The sequence below is a fragment of the Xiphophorus hellerii genome, chromosome 12, assembly GCF_003331165.1.
Source record: "Xiphophorus hellerii strain 12219 chromosome 12, Xiphophorus_hellerii-4.1, whole genome shotgun sequence".
In the NCBI taxonomy this organism is placed as follows: Eukaryota; Metazoa; Chordata; class Actinopteri; order Cyprinodontiformes; family Poeciliidae; genus Xiphophorus; species Xiphophorus hellerii.
Genome location: NC_045683.1, coordinates 28,520,669 through 28,535,995, shown reverse-complemented (window position 1 = coordinate 28,535,995; position 15,327 = coordinate 28,520,669). Strand labels below are relative to the sequence as shown.

The 15,327-nt window shown below is 39.6% G+C and overlaps 1 protein-coding gene and 1 long non-coding RNA gene across 2 annotated transcripts in view; one reads left to right on the top strand and one right to left on the bottom strand.

Annotated features, from left to right (window-relative positions):
• Window positions 1–7: 7 nt before the first annotated feature.
• Window positions 8–7,507, top strand: LOC116729250 (uncharacterized). Its single transcript, XR_004341119.1, has 2 exons — window positions 8–282; window positions 6,558–7,507. It is a non-coding gene; the product is annotated as an uncharacterized LOC116729250 (long non-coding RNA).
• Window positions 6,231–15,327, bottom strand: part of kat6a (K(lysine) acetyltransferase 6A) — a 52,156-nt gene continuing 43,059 nt past the window's right edge. Inside the window, exons 18-19 of the transcript XR_004341118.1 lie at window positions 12,469–12,473; window positions 6,231–6,546 (exon numbers count right to left, since the gene is read on the bottom strand). The gene's annotated coding sequence lies outside the window, so the exon portion shown is untranslated. The remainder of the gene's footprint in view (window positions 6,547–12,468; window positions 12,474–15,327) is intronic.

The window sequence follows — 15,327 nt, the reverse complement described above, 5'->3', positions numbered from 1 at the left end:
TTTCTTGTACAAGCACTTTGAATTGTCTTTTTCTGAAGTTGCTATATAAATAAAGTTGCCTTGCCTTGCCTTGCCAAGTCAAAACACACTCACACACCCACACACACTAAGTGGCTATTGTAGCACAACTGAACCCAACATGGACGTTGGGTTTCTGTTTGTGTTTGTGCACAGAGAACCAACACTCATCACTCTGTTAGTAACATTCGAATTTTATTATTTTTTTCCTCAAATTGATCATTGAGAGGAGCAGGATGGACCATCACACACACTCACACACAGGTTTGTATTAATGGGGTCACTGTTGAACGAACAATTGGTTATTTAATTATGGTGAATTTCTTTGTAAATATAAATTCCCTGTGACCCCTAAAGAATTTGCTGTTGTTTTCGATGCTATTCCAGCAGGTTTGAAATTTCTCACATCAACCTCAGGTACAGCCCATGTCCAATATCCCAGATTTCCAGAGTTATTTATTGGTTAATTCAGATCCTTTCCGTAGCATTAAAACTGGAAATAAACATAGTAGAGAAATAATCCAGAGGAATACTATTAGCAAACCTGCTTCAATCCTTTTTTGGAACAATCTCTATAGATCTATACAGATATTGATTGGGAACAAACATGGTTATTGTCTCAAATAAAGTACGAGAGGTGTCTCTTAAAATTCTACACAGGTGTTACCCTGTAAATTCAGCTCTGACTAAATATATTCCAAATATTGATCCTCTTTGTTCCTTTTGTCACATCGTACGGGAAACATTAATCCACCTTTTTTGGAAATGCTCTTTCAGTAAAACATTTTTATTGTGACTTCAATATTTTCTTCAGTCAGAAATGTGATATACTTATTCCTTTGAATGTTAAACATGTTTTCTTTGGTATTTCCAATAACAGTATGTCTGGGAAAGAATATATTCTGAACTTTCTTATTCTGTTGGCTCAGTTCCACATACATGCCTGTAAATTTGCTAAAAACAAACCCAACCTCACTGTTTCTAGAGCTCATGTAAGATGTTTTTTTTGGACTCTTTAAGATTGTGCACCAACTCTAAAGCTACGAAACTTATAACCTTAAGCGATGAATTTGATTTGTAAACTGTTATTTTATTTATTTTTTTTCCTTTTTTCTCATGGAATCCTATGGATTTGTTACCCCAGCACCTCGAGCATACTGCTGTCTGTAATTGTATATTCTTTATCCGTAAATAAAGTTTTTTTTAAAAAAAAAGAAAAAAAAAGAACGAACAAGTTTAGCATTAGCTAGCATGACGTCAGTCAGTTTACAGCCTGATAAAATTAGAGATTCTAACTCGCATCTCTCACCGCCTTGATGAGCCGAAAGGATTAAATGCAGGTTAGAGAAAAATCCCTGAAACATCGATATTACTAACTAGCAGAGGTGTGACCAAGTCACTGTGTTGCAAGTCTCAAGTCTCTGTCCTCAAGTCCGAGTCAATTCTCAAGTAAAGACAGGCAAAAGTCGAGTCAAGTCTCAAGTCAGGAACCTTTAATTTCAAGTCATTTCGAGTCGTTTTTATTTTATTTTTTTTTATATAATTTGCAATTATACATAAAATTCAAATATTAGACCATTTGTTCTTTTTAAAATATGTATTTGAGGTTCATTTGTGATCCTCTTATTCATCTGGTATTCTTCAAATCTGTCAGAAGTAAACAGATGTCAGAAAATAAATTACAGCCTTTCATGAATTACATTTGACTTCAGTTTACTCCTTCTATTCATAAATAAACATCAACACTACAACAATCATAGTTTTCAAAAAATGAAATAAGTATAAATGAAGTTATCACAAGTAAACTCAGGAAGGTCTGGTGCATTTATTTTTCTGCTTTTATTTCTAAGTATGTTAGTTTCAGTCCTCCGTAAATATGGGACAGATATTCTAAACACAAAATTTATTTGGGACAGTCACTGTATTTGGTCTTTTTTTTTTTTTTTTCCAGCAAAGCTATACTACTTGGAAATGGGTTCTGTGCGACATGTGACAGTCACGCCGGTCAGTGCATTAAGTCAAAAACAGTTGACTTAATGCACTGACTGCAGTAAACAATATATTGTCAATATAATTTCCCAACGTAGATGTCTTCAAATACACCAACCATCCTTAGATGATACTAGACCCGCTCATCATCATGATGGGACAGAGAGACTCTGTTCCCTGTGTTCAGGTCCAGAATCTGCTTTCTGTTCCGGAGCCCCGCTCACTATCCACCGGCTTCCTGAGCTAACACGGTGCACATTATTTGTGGAGGCATTTGAAGGACCGGATTTATGGTAAATCATCACCAATTTAACCCGGAGTACACATGCTAACACGAAGTTAGCTAAAGTCAACTATCTTACAGCAAAAGAAAAGAGCCACCTACCGATCTCTGTGAAGCTTCAAATGCCGGACAAAGTTGGACGTCGTGGCATCTCCATCCGATATTCTCTTCTTGCATGTTTTACAAGTTGCAGTTCGTTTTTTAGTCGAAAGTTCATAACCTACGTAGCCAAAAGAAATTACTCGCGGAAGCATATTCGAGCGGTTATTTCGTATTTCGTTCCCTGAGCTCTGTAGCTTTGCCGCGTTTTTTTAAACGTCCAAATCCTGTTAATTTGATTGGTTGTGCTGCAGCTACGTACACATACATACATAAGGAGAGAGGAAAAACATAGTGACGGTCTGCGCATATTGATACGGAATGAGTGACATTAATTAATGACGCCACTTTATAAATAATGTGTTTTAAATTTTAAGACTTTGAGTAAAAAATATCAAGTCTTTTCAAGTAAACAGCTTCAAGTCGAGTCAAGTCCCAAGTCAATGGCATGAAAGTCAAAGTCAAGTCCGAGTCTTTGAGCATTTTTTCAAGTCAAGTCTCAAGTCGTGATTTTAACGACTCGAGTCTGACTCGAGTCCAAGTCATGTGACTCGAGTCCCCACCTCTGCTAACTAGCAACAATAAGGCGGTTTTATTCCCGGTAAAATCATCAGCTCTCAGTGAGATGAGCAGAGTTTCTCTACATGAGACGAACGTGGTGAACAAGAAGGACACCAGAACGGGATTTTCCTAAAATGTCCGTTTTCATGAAAATCAATAAACCGCAACTCGTAGTTTGTCGTGCAAAGGACAAATAAAAATAATTTCTTCCTGTTTTGGTCGCAACCAGGGCAAAATGAAGATGCAGCTGCATCCATGAAGACAAACTATAAGCCGTCAGAAATGAAAAAGCAGCGGGTTTGAGCTGAAACCTGATGGCTGCAGACGCCGCAGCCCAACTGTAAATAGAAATAGATAGATAGTCTGAAGGCGACATGCGCAGTAGAGTGGCTGCTGACGCAACGTGAGGACGTCAGACTGACATCAGACTGTTGTTCGGGCGGGTTTGATGCCTATGACGTGTGGACGGACGTCATAGGCAGGGTCTTTATTTGCTCCTTCTTTTTCTCTGTCGTCACTTTGCACTTGTTCGCCACAGAGCCCAGATCTGTTGACAGGGAAGATGAAGAGGTTTTTCAGCAAGTTTGCTCCCAAACATTCTTCTAAGGTTACTCCAGTGAACCTACCGGAAACCTCTCCAAATGAAGGTAAGCCGACGCTGAGCGTCCAGTTTGACGAAGTGTCACCTGTTGAGGCCTTTGTTCCTCTTGAAGATCCGTCAGACAACGCAGATCTGGACAACTTTGACCCACAGATCCAGTTAACTGAAGATTCTCAGGTGCAGGAATTGGAACCAGAGGCCATCAGCGAACCGGAGGAAAACCAGAGCGAGACAGAGGAGGTAAACATCAGAAAAATGGCCATGAGAAGCTTAGTCAGCGATCTGATCCAGAGGATTGTCGAGAAATCGGGACGGAGCGGTTACCCTCCAGAAAAACGTAATACCATCGTTGACTGTCTGTTTGAGAAACTCTGGATTGAGACTGAAGCCAAAGTCCTCAGCATGAGCCCAGAAAGGATCGCACGACAGGGCAAGGCCATTTTCAAGGACCTGATAAGGGAGTGCAGCAAAGCAGAGAACATCCTGCTCCTCCTGGAGTCACAGAAGCCGATATTTGAGAAAAATATCCTCTCGACTATCAGAAACCGTCTTCAGACTCGGTGGAATTCGCTGAGTTTGATTAAAGAGGCTTTTAAAGAAGCAACAGAAAACCTGAGAGAAAACCAGCACAGGCTTTATATTTGGATCTAAATGGATTGCAGCCTTTTGAAAAGCCAAAAACCGAGGAAAAATTAGTATAGGTAGTTCTTTTTATACTTAGTTGTTAGTTCAATTTAAACTTAATAGTTAGGTCTTTTCATACTTAGTTACTAGTTAGTTCATTTTAAACTTGTTTGTGTTAAATAGTTAGGTCTTTTTAAACTTAGTTAGTAGTTAGTTCATTTTAAACTTGTGTTAAGTAGTTAGGTCTTTTTATACTTAGTTAGTAGTTAGGTCTTTTTATACTTAGTTAGTAGTTAGTTCATTTTAAACTTGTGTTAAGTAGTTAGGTCTTTTTAAACTTAGTTAGTAGTTAGGTCTTTTTATACTTAGTTAGTAGTTAGGTCTTTTTAAACTTAGTTAGTAGTTAGTTCATTTTAAACTTGTGTTAAGTAGTTAGGTCTTTTTATACTTAGTTAGTAGTTAGGTCTTTTTATACTTAGTTAGTAGTTAGTTCATTTTAAACTTGTGTTAAGTAGTTAGGTCTTTTTAAACTTAGTTAGTAGTTAGGTCTTTTTATACTTAGTTAGTAGTTAGGTCTTTTTAAACTTGTGTTAAGTAGTTAGGTCTTTTTAAACTTGTGTTAAGTAGTTAGGTCTTTTTATACTTAGTTAGTAGTTAGGTCTTTTTATACTTAGTTAGTAGTTAGGTCTTTTTATACTTAGTTAGTAGTTAGGTCTTTTTAAACTTGTGTTAAGTAGTTAGGTCTTTTTATACTTAGTTAGTAGTTAGGTCTTTTTAAACTTGTGTTAAGTAGTTAGGTCTTTTAAAACTTGTGTTAAGTAGTTAGGTCTTTTTAAACTTGTGTTAAGTAGTTAGGTCTTTTTAAACTTGTGTTAAGTAGTTAGGTCTTCTCTGGCTGCAGTTCCAAAAGGAGAGGTCTACATGCATTTCCTCAGAATTTGAACTGTGTGACTTGGGTCAAATGTTTTGGGCCACAGCCTTGTCACAATAGTTTGCAGGAGTTCTGGTCCATTACTCCTAACAGAACAAGTGGATCAGAGTCAGATTTGTAGGCTTCACACATTCTACCCACAAATTCTCTACAGGACTGAAATCAGGGACTTGGTTGGACAAACCAAAAATTGACTTTGTTGTCTAGAAGCCACTTGCACCTGGACTTTGACTTCCTGGCTTATGTCTGTAGATGTTGTTTCATAACATCATTAGGAATGACGCCGTCTATTTTACAAAGTGCACCAGCTCCTCCTGCAGCAAAACAGCCCCACAAAGATGACGCTACCACCATGCTTCACTTTGGGATGGTTTTTCTGCCACTTCCTCCCAAATGTAATGATGGTCGTAACAGTTTGGTTTCATCGGACCACTGGTGAAGGTCTTTGTCCTCGTGTACATTGGCAAACTGCAATCTGGACACATTTCACTGTGGGCAATTATTCGGTCTTACCAGCTTCAAGCCGGCGTCTTCACAAGGTCTTTGGGGTTTTTTGTTCTGGGGTCAATTTGCAAAATTCTGACCAAAACACGTTTATCTTTGGGACATCCGTCTCCTTCCAGAGCGGTACGATGACTGGACATTTACGTCATGTCTGTACTGGCATAAAATTGAAAAGATGAGCAAGGCACCTTCAAGCATTGGTAAATTGCTCAAAAGGGTGAATCAAGCTTGTGCTGCTGCACAACTCTCTGATATCTTGGCCGAATTTTCAACAAAGAAAAGTTATTTATTTAATGTGCCTCCAATTAACTCAAATGTGTTGTTTATCAGGTTTCCAAAGCCATATCACCATCGTCTGGGATTTCCCCTCATTGCTTAAAGAGACGGTAATCAATCTGTACAGACACTTCCGATTGTGAAGACATTAATGAATTCATCTCTGACATCACAACAGAGGTATTTAGCAAAAAGAAATCATTTTGGTTATTCGAACCGACCTAAAGCATAAGAAAGCTCGTTGTGAGTTCACTTTATGTGGAACAAACACGCTAACCGAGCCTAAAAATCCTCCCAGGCGTGGCTGGAGGCGACGGCCGCCTTCATCAGGAAAGAAACGTGAGTGGCTCAACATAATTTATTTCCATTTTATGTTAAAATGTACAGAGTTCTTGCTAAGAAAGGAAAAAATAAAAACAAAATGAATAAATTGAAATACATACAGGGACAGAGTAGAGAGCTGAGGCGGCTGAGCAGGACTCAACCTTCACTGTGTGCTCCGCTGTCACCCGCGTCTCTTTATTTTGCGCTCTCTCTTAGCATACAACGTGACATGTACAATTACAAAGGATACAAAAAGGGAAGCAATATAAACAGACAAATATACCGAGCTCATTTGTACTTGCCTCTTAAATGTAAGGAAGTCATCCTATACACACACTCACACACAGGTTTGTATTAATGGGGTCACTGTTGAACGAACAATTGGTTATTTAATTATGGTGAATTTCTTTGTAAATATAAATTCACTGTTACCCCTAAAGAATTTGCTGTTGTTTTCGATGCTATTCCAGCAGGTTTGAAATTTCTTACATCAACCTCAGGTACAGCCCATGTCCAATATCCCAGATTTCCAGAGTTATTTATTGGTTAATTCAGATCCTTTCCGTAGCATTAAAACTGAAAGTAAACATAGTAGAGAAATAATCCAGAGGAATACTATTAGCAAACCTGCTTCAATCCTTTTTTGGAACAATCTCTATAGATCTATACAGATATTGATTGGGAACAAACATGGTTATTGCCAAGAAAGTCTTTTGTCTCAAATAAAGTACGAGAGGTGTCTCTTAAAATTCTACACAGGTGTTACCCTGTAAATTCAGCTCTGACTAAATATATTCCAGATATTGATCCTCTTTGTTCCTTTTGTCACATCGAACAGGAAACATTAATCCACCTTTTTGGGGAATGCTCTTTCAGTAAAACATTTTTATTGTGACTTCAATATTTTCTTCAGTCAGAAATGTGATATACTTATTCCTTTGAATGTTAAACATGTTTTCTTTGGTATTTCCAATAACAGTATGTCTGGGAAAGAATATATTCTGAACTTTCTTATTCTGTTGGCTCAGTTCCACATACATGCCTGTAAATTTGCTAAAAACAAACCCAACCTCACTGTTTCTAGAGCTTATGTAAGATGTTTTTTTGGACTCTTTAAGATTGTGCACCAACTCTAAAGCTACGAAACTTATAACCTTAAGCGATGAATTTGATTTGTAAACTGTTATTTTATTTTATTTTTTTCCTTTTTCTCATGGAATCCTATGGATTTGTTACCCCAGCACCTCGAGCATACTGCTGTCTGTAATTGTATATTCTTTATCCGTAAATAAAGTTTTAAAAAAAAAAAAAAAAAAAAAAAAAGAACGAACAAGTTTAGCATTAGCTAGCATGACGTCAGTCAGTTTACAGCCTGATAAAATAAGTGATTCTAACTCGCATCTCTCACCGCCTTGATGAGCCGAAAGGATTAAATGCAGGTGAGAGAAAAATCCCCGAAACATCGATATTACTAACTAGCAACAATAAGGCGGTTTTATTCCCGGTAAAATCATCAGCTCTCAGTGAGATGAGCAGAGTTTCTCTAAATGAGACGAACGTGGTGAACAAGAAGGACACCAGAACGGGATTTTCCTAAAATGTCCGTTTTCATGAAAATCAATAAACCGCAACTATGAGTTGCGGTTTATTGGCGTGCAAAGGACAAATAAAAATAATTTCTTCCTGTTTTGGTCGCAACCAGGGCAAAATGAAGATGCAGCTGCATCCATGAAGACAAACTATAAGCCGTCAGAAATGAAAAAGCAGCGGGTTTGAGCTGAAACCTGATGGCTGCAGACGCCGCAGCCCAACTGTAAATAGAAATAGATAGATAGTCTGAAAGCGACATGCGCAGTAGAGTGGCTGCTGACGCAACGTGAGGACGTCAGACTGACATCAGACTGTTGTTCGGGCGGGTTTGATGCCTATGACGTGTGGACGGACGTCATAGGCAGGGTCTTTATTTGCTCCTTCTTTTTCTCTGTCCGTCACTTTGCACTTGTTCGCCACAGAGCCCAGATCTGTTGACAGGGAAGATGAAGAGGTTTTTCAGCAAGTTTGCTCCCAAACATTCTTCTAAGGTTACTCCAGTGAACCTACCGGAAACCTCTCCAAATGAAGGTAAGCCGACGCTGAGCGTCCAGTTTGACGAAGTGTCACCTGTTGAGGCCTTTGTTCCTCTTGAAGATCCGTCAGACAACGCAGATCTGGACAACTTTGACCCACAGATCCAGTTAACTGAAGATTCTCAGGTGCAGAAATTGGAACCAGAGGCCATCAGCGAACCGGAGGAAAACCAGAGCGAGACAGAGGAGGTAAACATCAGAAAAATGGCCATGAGAAGCTTAGTCAGCGATCTGATCCAGAGGATTATCGAGAAATCGGGACGGAGCGGTTACCCTCCAGAAAATCGTAATACCATCGTTGACTGTCTGTTTGAGAAACTCTGGATTGAGACTGAAGATAAAGTCCTCAGCATGAGCCCAGAAAGGATCGCACGACAGGGCAAGGCCATTTTCAAGGACCTGATAAGGGAGTGCAGCAAAGCAGAGAACATCCTGCTCCTCCTGGAGTCACAGAAGCCGATATTTGAGAAAAATATCCTCTCGACTATCAGAAACCGTCTTCAGACTCGGTGGAATTCCCTGAGTTTGATTAAAGAGGCTTTTAAAGAAGCAACAGAAAACCTGAGAGAAAACCAGCACAGGCTTTATATTTGGATCTAAATGGATTGCAGCCTTTTGAAAAGCCAAAAACCAAGGAAAAATTAGTATAGGTAGTTCTTTTTATACTTAGTTGTTAGTTCAATTTAAACTTAATAGTTAGGTCTTTTCATACTTAGTTACTAGTTAGTTCATTTTAAACTTGTTTGTGTTAAGTAGTTAGGTCTTTTTAAACTTAGTTAGTAGTTAGTTCATTTTAAACTTGTGTTAAGTAGTTAGGTCTTTTTATACTTAATAGGTCTTTTTATACTTAGTAGTTAGTTCATTTTAAACTTGTTTGTGTTAAGTAGTTAGGTCTTTTTAAACTTAATAGGTCTTTTTATACTTAGTAGTTAGTTCATTTTAAACTTGTTTGTGTTAAGTAGTTAGGTCTTTTTAAACTTAGTTACTAGTTAGTTCATTTTAAACGTGTTTGTGTTAAATAGTTAGGTCTTTTTAAACTTAATAGGTCTTTTTATACTTAGTAGTTAGTTCATTTTAAACTTGTTTGTGTTAAGTAGTTAGGTCTTTTTAAACTTAGTTACTAGTTAGTTCATTTTAAACGTGTTTGTGTTAAATAGTTAGGTCTTTTTAAACTTAATAGTTAGGTCTTTTTATACTTAGTTAGTAGTTAGGTCTTTTTATACTTAGTTAGTAGTTAGTTCATTTTAAACTTGTGTTAAGTAGTTAGGTCTTTTTAAACTTGTGTTAAGTAGTTAGGTCTTTTTATACTTAGTTAGTAGTTAGTTCATTTTAAACTTGTGTTAAGTAGTTAGGTCTTTTTAAACTTGTGTTAAGTAGTTAGGTCTTTTTAAACTTGTGTTAAGTAGTTAGGTCTTTTTAAACTTGTGTTAAGTAGTTAGGTCTTTTTAAACTTGTGTTAAGTAGTTAGGTCTTCTCTGGCTGCAGTTCCAAAAGGAGAGGTCTACATGCATTTCCTCAGAATTTGAACTGTGTGACTTGGGTCAAATGTTTTGGGCCACAGCCTTGTCACAATAGTTTGCAGGAGTTCTGGTCCATTACTCCTAACAGAACAAGTGGATCAGAGTCAGATTTGTAGGCTGCCCCACCCCCACACATTCTACCCACAAATTCTCTACAGGACGGAAATCAGGGACTTGGTTGGACAAACCAAAAATTGACTTTGTTGTCTAGAAGCCACTTGCACCTGGACTTTGACTTCCTGGCTTATGTCTGTAGATGTTGTTTCATAACAGCATCATTAGGAATGACGCCGTCTATTTTACAAAGTGCACCAGCTCCTCCTGCAGCAAAACAGCCCCACAAAGATGACGCTACCACCATGCTTCACTTTGGGATGGTTTTTCTGCCACTTCCTCCCAAATGTAATGATGGTCGTAACAGTTTGGTTTCATCGGACCACTGGTGAAGGTCTTTGTCCTCGTGTACATTGGCAAACTGCAATCTGGACACATTTCACTGTGGGCAATGATTCGGTCTTACCAGCTTCAAGCCGGCGTTGTTACGGAGTAAAGCTTCTTCTCAAACAAGACGGAGGCTCGTATTTCTTTTACTGAACCTTTCTGTTCAGTATTTATTGAAGAGAAAAAGAACGGCGTCGGCTGATAACGGGCAACAGCTGTTCGTAACCAATGGCAATCAAATGTCAACAAAGCAAGATAGTGACAAACAGTAACAGATCCTTAAGCATTCTTCAAAATAAAATACTTCCTCTATTCAAATAAATCATGTCTTGCACTTAAATATATTTCACTTCACCTTTGTAATTATATACAATCATGTTCAATACAATTAATAATAATCATCATGTAAATTATGCTTAACATATAATTGTAAATCAGTCACTTATCATGCAAATATACCGAACAACATAAGTGTGAAAAAGTCACAACATCCTCCCGCCCGATGAACAACTGTTCATCTGTGTAGGATTTACCTTTCATTTAAGATACCTCTAAAGGATACAATAACTGAATGGGCCTGCGTAACAAGCCACCAGTCGAAGTACGGACATTGCATGAACGTATGAGACCATCCCTGCCTGGAAAGACCTCTACAATTCTACCCATTTTTCATGTCTGTCTGGGTGTATTGTCCTCCCCCAAAAGAACTACATCTCCTACTTTAAGTAGTGTTGGAGTACGACTGTTCACCCTGTGGGCTGATTTCAAGTCCATCAAATAATCTCTGCGCCAGCGTTTGCAAAGGCCTATCAAAAGTTTCTGTTGGTATTTCCACCTCCTACCTAGCTGTTCGCGGTTTGCAGTGAGAACCTGATTTAGTTGAGGTGAAGGACTAATCCTTGGTGGCAAGGAAGTTAAGCGTTTACCAACTAGGAAATGAGATGGGGTAAGTGGCTGGGGCTCTAATGCATCACTAGTTACATAGGACAGAGGCCTAGAGTTCAAAACTGCCTCAACTTCAGTAAGAACAGTTGTGAGCTCCTCAAAACTCAAAGATGCTTTCCCCAGTACCTTTCTTAAGCATGTTTTTACAGGTCTCACAAGCCTTTCCCAGAATCCCCCCCACCAAGCTGCTCGCTCAGCGATAAACTTCCATGTGATTCCCTTGTCAGTGAAAAACTCTGAGTGTCGATCCTAAGATATTTTGCCATAACTCTTTTAAATCTTTGTCAGCTCTTTTGAATGTTCTAGCGTTGTCAGAGTAAATGACCCTACATAGACCTCGTCTTGCAATGAATCTCTTTAAGGCCAATAAGAAATTCTCTGTAGTCTGCTCTGAGACCAACTCTAAGTGTACTGCTCTTGTCACTGCACATGTAAACAGTGCTATATATGATTTTACAGACCCGTCCTTAGTTTTAACATATAAGGGTCCAGCAAAATCTACACCAGTAACTTCAAAAGGAGGTGATTCTATTACTCTGTCTCGAGGTAAGGGAGCAGTAATCTGTTGTGCTGCCTTAACCTTTAGTTTTTTGCAAATGTAACATTTTGAAACAATGTTTCTTACAAGCTGTCTGCCTCTCAAAATCCAATATTGTTCTCTAACTTGAGTTAATGTGTCTCTTACACCAGAATGCATCACTCTTTCGTGACATGACTGAACTAATAGTTCAGAATACTTGTGATTTGTCGGTAGTATCCAAGGGTGTTGTTCTCTGAAACTAAGATCTGAATTCTGCAGTCTTCCCCCAACACTTATTAGACCATTTTCATCTAAGAATGGTTTCAAATCTTTGATTTTAGAATCTACCTTCACATTTTGGTTTGACCTTAACTGCGATATTTCAGAACTGAAACAACTCTCTTGTGTTGACTTAATCCAGTACATTTCAGCTGCACCAAGTTCTTCTGTAGTTAACTCTCCCTGAACCTTCAGACAAGATCTTGTGTTACTAACAAACCGCTTTACCCATGCAGTGATTCTTAACGTGGTCTTAAGCTTGCTGTACCTTTCTAAGTTTAACAGAGGTTCAGTTTGCTCAGTGCCAGTGAACTGCACGACAGTCTCATACCCAGCCCTCAGCTCTGCATTCACTTCATCCACTACATAGTCATTACAAATGTTCAGCTCCTTATCATCTGTAGACAGTGAAGTGGGTCCCTTCCACCACAGCTGGCTCTCAATAAGGCTCCGAGCATGGTAACCCCGCGTAAGAAGGTCGGCAGGGTTCATTTTGCCAGCACAGTGGGACCAGAGTTCTGGATTTGTGAGCCCTTGTATTTCTGCCACTCTGTTGCTCACAAATGGTTTCCATCGACGTGATGAGCTGCGGATCCAGTGAAGCGTAATCATAGAGTCCGTCCACATGTTGAGCTGGTTTTTCTCCATGTTCAGTGGCTTAAGGAGGCTGTATCCTAATCTTGCTCCAATAAGTGCACCCATGAGCTCCAAGCGAGGTAATGTCATTTTCTTTAATGGTGCTACTCGTGACTTGGAGGCCACAAAACTGGTAATAGTCTCTCCTAGGTTGTTTTGTCCTTGAAGATATGCCACAGCACCGTAAGCCTTTTCACTTGCATCACAGTAGACATGCAACTTTACAGTGTGTGACTCTTTGTTGATCTCAGTGTGGTACCACCTGGGAATAGACACCAGGTGTAACAGTGGTAACTCCACACACCACTGCTCCCACTTCTTTTCTAAGTCAGTAGGTAATGGTTCATCCCAACTCAGTCCCTTTTCCCACATCTCTTGGAAAAGGCACTTTACTCGGACTGTAAAAGGAGTAAGAAACCCGATAGGGTCGAATATACGGGCTGATGTTCTTAGTACACTTCTTTTTGTATTTTCTCTGTCTTTCAAAATGTCCATTAACCCCCTTTGATCAAACACAAAATCATCGTGTTCCGGTCTCCAAACCAGTCCAAGTACTTTAAGCACATTTCCACTGGACTCTGTATCACCAGTGAGCTCTACTCCATTCTCTTTCCACATTTCCACATGGCTTTCAGATCCGGTGAGTTGGTAACCCATTTGCAGAGGTTCATGCTTGCCTGAGAGAGAATGTACTTTGCTGCAGTTGTCATGTGAAGAGCATCTTGCACAGTAGGTGAGCTTGAAATAAAGTCATCTACATACATAGAGTCTCTGAGAGCCTGTACTGCCCTTGGCTGTTTTCTTTCAAATTGTTTGAGATGTTTTCTGATGGTGGCAGCAAGCAAGAATGGGCTGGGAGTTACTCCAAAAACAATTCTTTTCATCCTCAGGACACGCACCTCATTTTTCCAGTCCTCAGCTAAAGGTCTGTGCATCCACAAGAACCTGACAGCATCTCTGTCCTTTTCTGCTAGTGAGATTTGAAGAAAAGCCTTAGTTATATCAGCAGTAAATGCTATCTTGTGCAATCTGAACTTTATGAGCACATCTAGCAGGTTTGGGTTCAGGTTAGGTCCAGTGTACAGACAGTCGTTGAGGGATGGACTGTTTGCCTCATGTGTGGATGCATCAAATACCACTCTAAGTTTGGTTGTGGCCTTTTCTTCTCTTATTACAGCATGATGAGGCATATAATATTTCACAGTCTGTTGATCCATTTCTGGTTTTCCATCTGCAACCTCCTCACAGATACCATTTTGAAGATAGTCTTCTATTACATCGTTGTATCTGGCAAATAAATTTACATCAGTCTTCAGCTTTCTCGTTAGATTCTCAAAGCGTTTCTTCGCTACCCTGAAGTTGTCTGGAAGCTGGTCTTTGTCACATTGCCAGGGTAACTCAACTTGGTACCTTCCGTTTTCAAATGTTGTTGTTTGTTCAAAACGTTGCATAATTTCTGAGTCCTCTGGGCTTTCTGACTGTTTATTTACAATACCCAGGGACTCCACCTCCCAGAATGCATGCAACTGCTTAGACAGCTGGGTGTCTTCGTTCAAACTAATGTGCATACACGTGGTGTCTGTAACACTGGAGGTAGTCACTGGTCCCTGTAAAGCCCATCCAAAAAGGGTTTCAACTGCTACTAATGAATCTGTAACCCTTTGGACCTTTCCAGTAACAGCCTGCCAGTAGTAATCTGCTCCAATTAACATCTGCAACTCTTGTTCATTAGCACCCTCTAGTGGAAAGTCTCCAAGCTGCAGTCCTCTTTTCTTAATCTCTGCTTGAATGGGCTCAGTTGGTACCTTTATTACAGCAGTGCACACCTCGGGGGTCTCTACAGCATCTATTTCGATTTTCCGTTCAGTGTTCCACACATTTTCAAGTTGAACTCTCACTATGTTGCGTTTCTCTACTACAGGACTGGTGGAACCAAAAACATGGAGGTTTAGTGTCTCTTGCCTCACAACTGGCAGTCCTAGGGCTCGGACAATGTCTCTGTGAACAAAACTACGCTGGCTACCTCCATCCAACAGACAGCGAGATATTTTTCTCTCCTTTGGTCCTACAGCCCATGCCTTAACCGTTTGGAGCAATACTGTGTTCTGAGTATTTGTCTTCACTTTGACTGAGCTGGTCAACGAAGACAACACAGCCTCTGCATTTCCACTATTGCTGGTACTGTCGACTTCTGGTTTAGCTTCAGATTGTTCACAAACTGATAAGTGGTGTTTTCGATTACACTGTCTGCACAAAATCTTCACTCTGCAGTATTTCGAAATATGTTTCGGGCCCAGGCAGACAAAACACCGTCCAAGTCTTTTCAGTTTCTCCCTGCGTGCACTTATTGTAAAACAAGGACAGTTCTCTGGTTTATGGTCATCACCGTCACAAAACACACAAGTTTGTGGCCCGACGCTGGCTGTGTGCAAAGCAGTCGCTGATGGGATGCTCCACTTTCTGGGTTGATCACAGGCATAGGATGGCTTACCCACATGCTTGTGTTGTGTGCTCGGGCTCTTCAATGTGTGGCCTGGTCTGGTCAGCAGAAGCGCCCGTTCTCTGCTTTGCACTTCATTTTGCAAAAACTGAATCAATTCTGGGACTTTCCATTCGTTAGTTGAGTTTTGTTGCCGTGTATAAGCAAGTG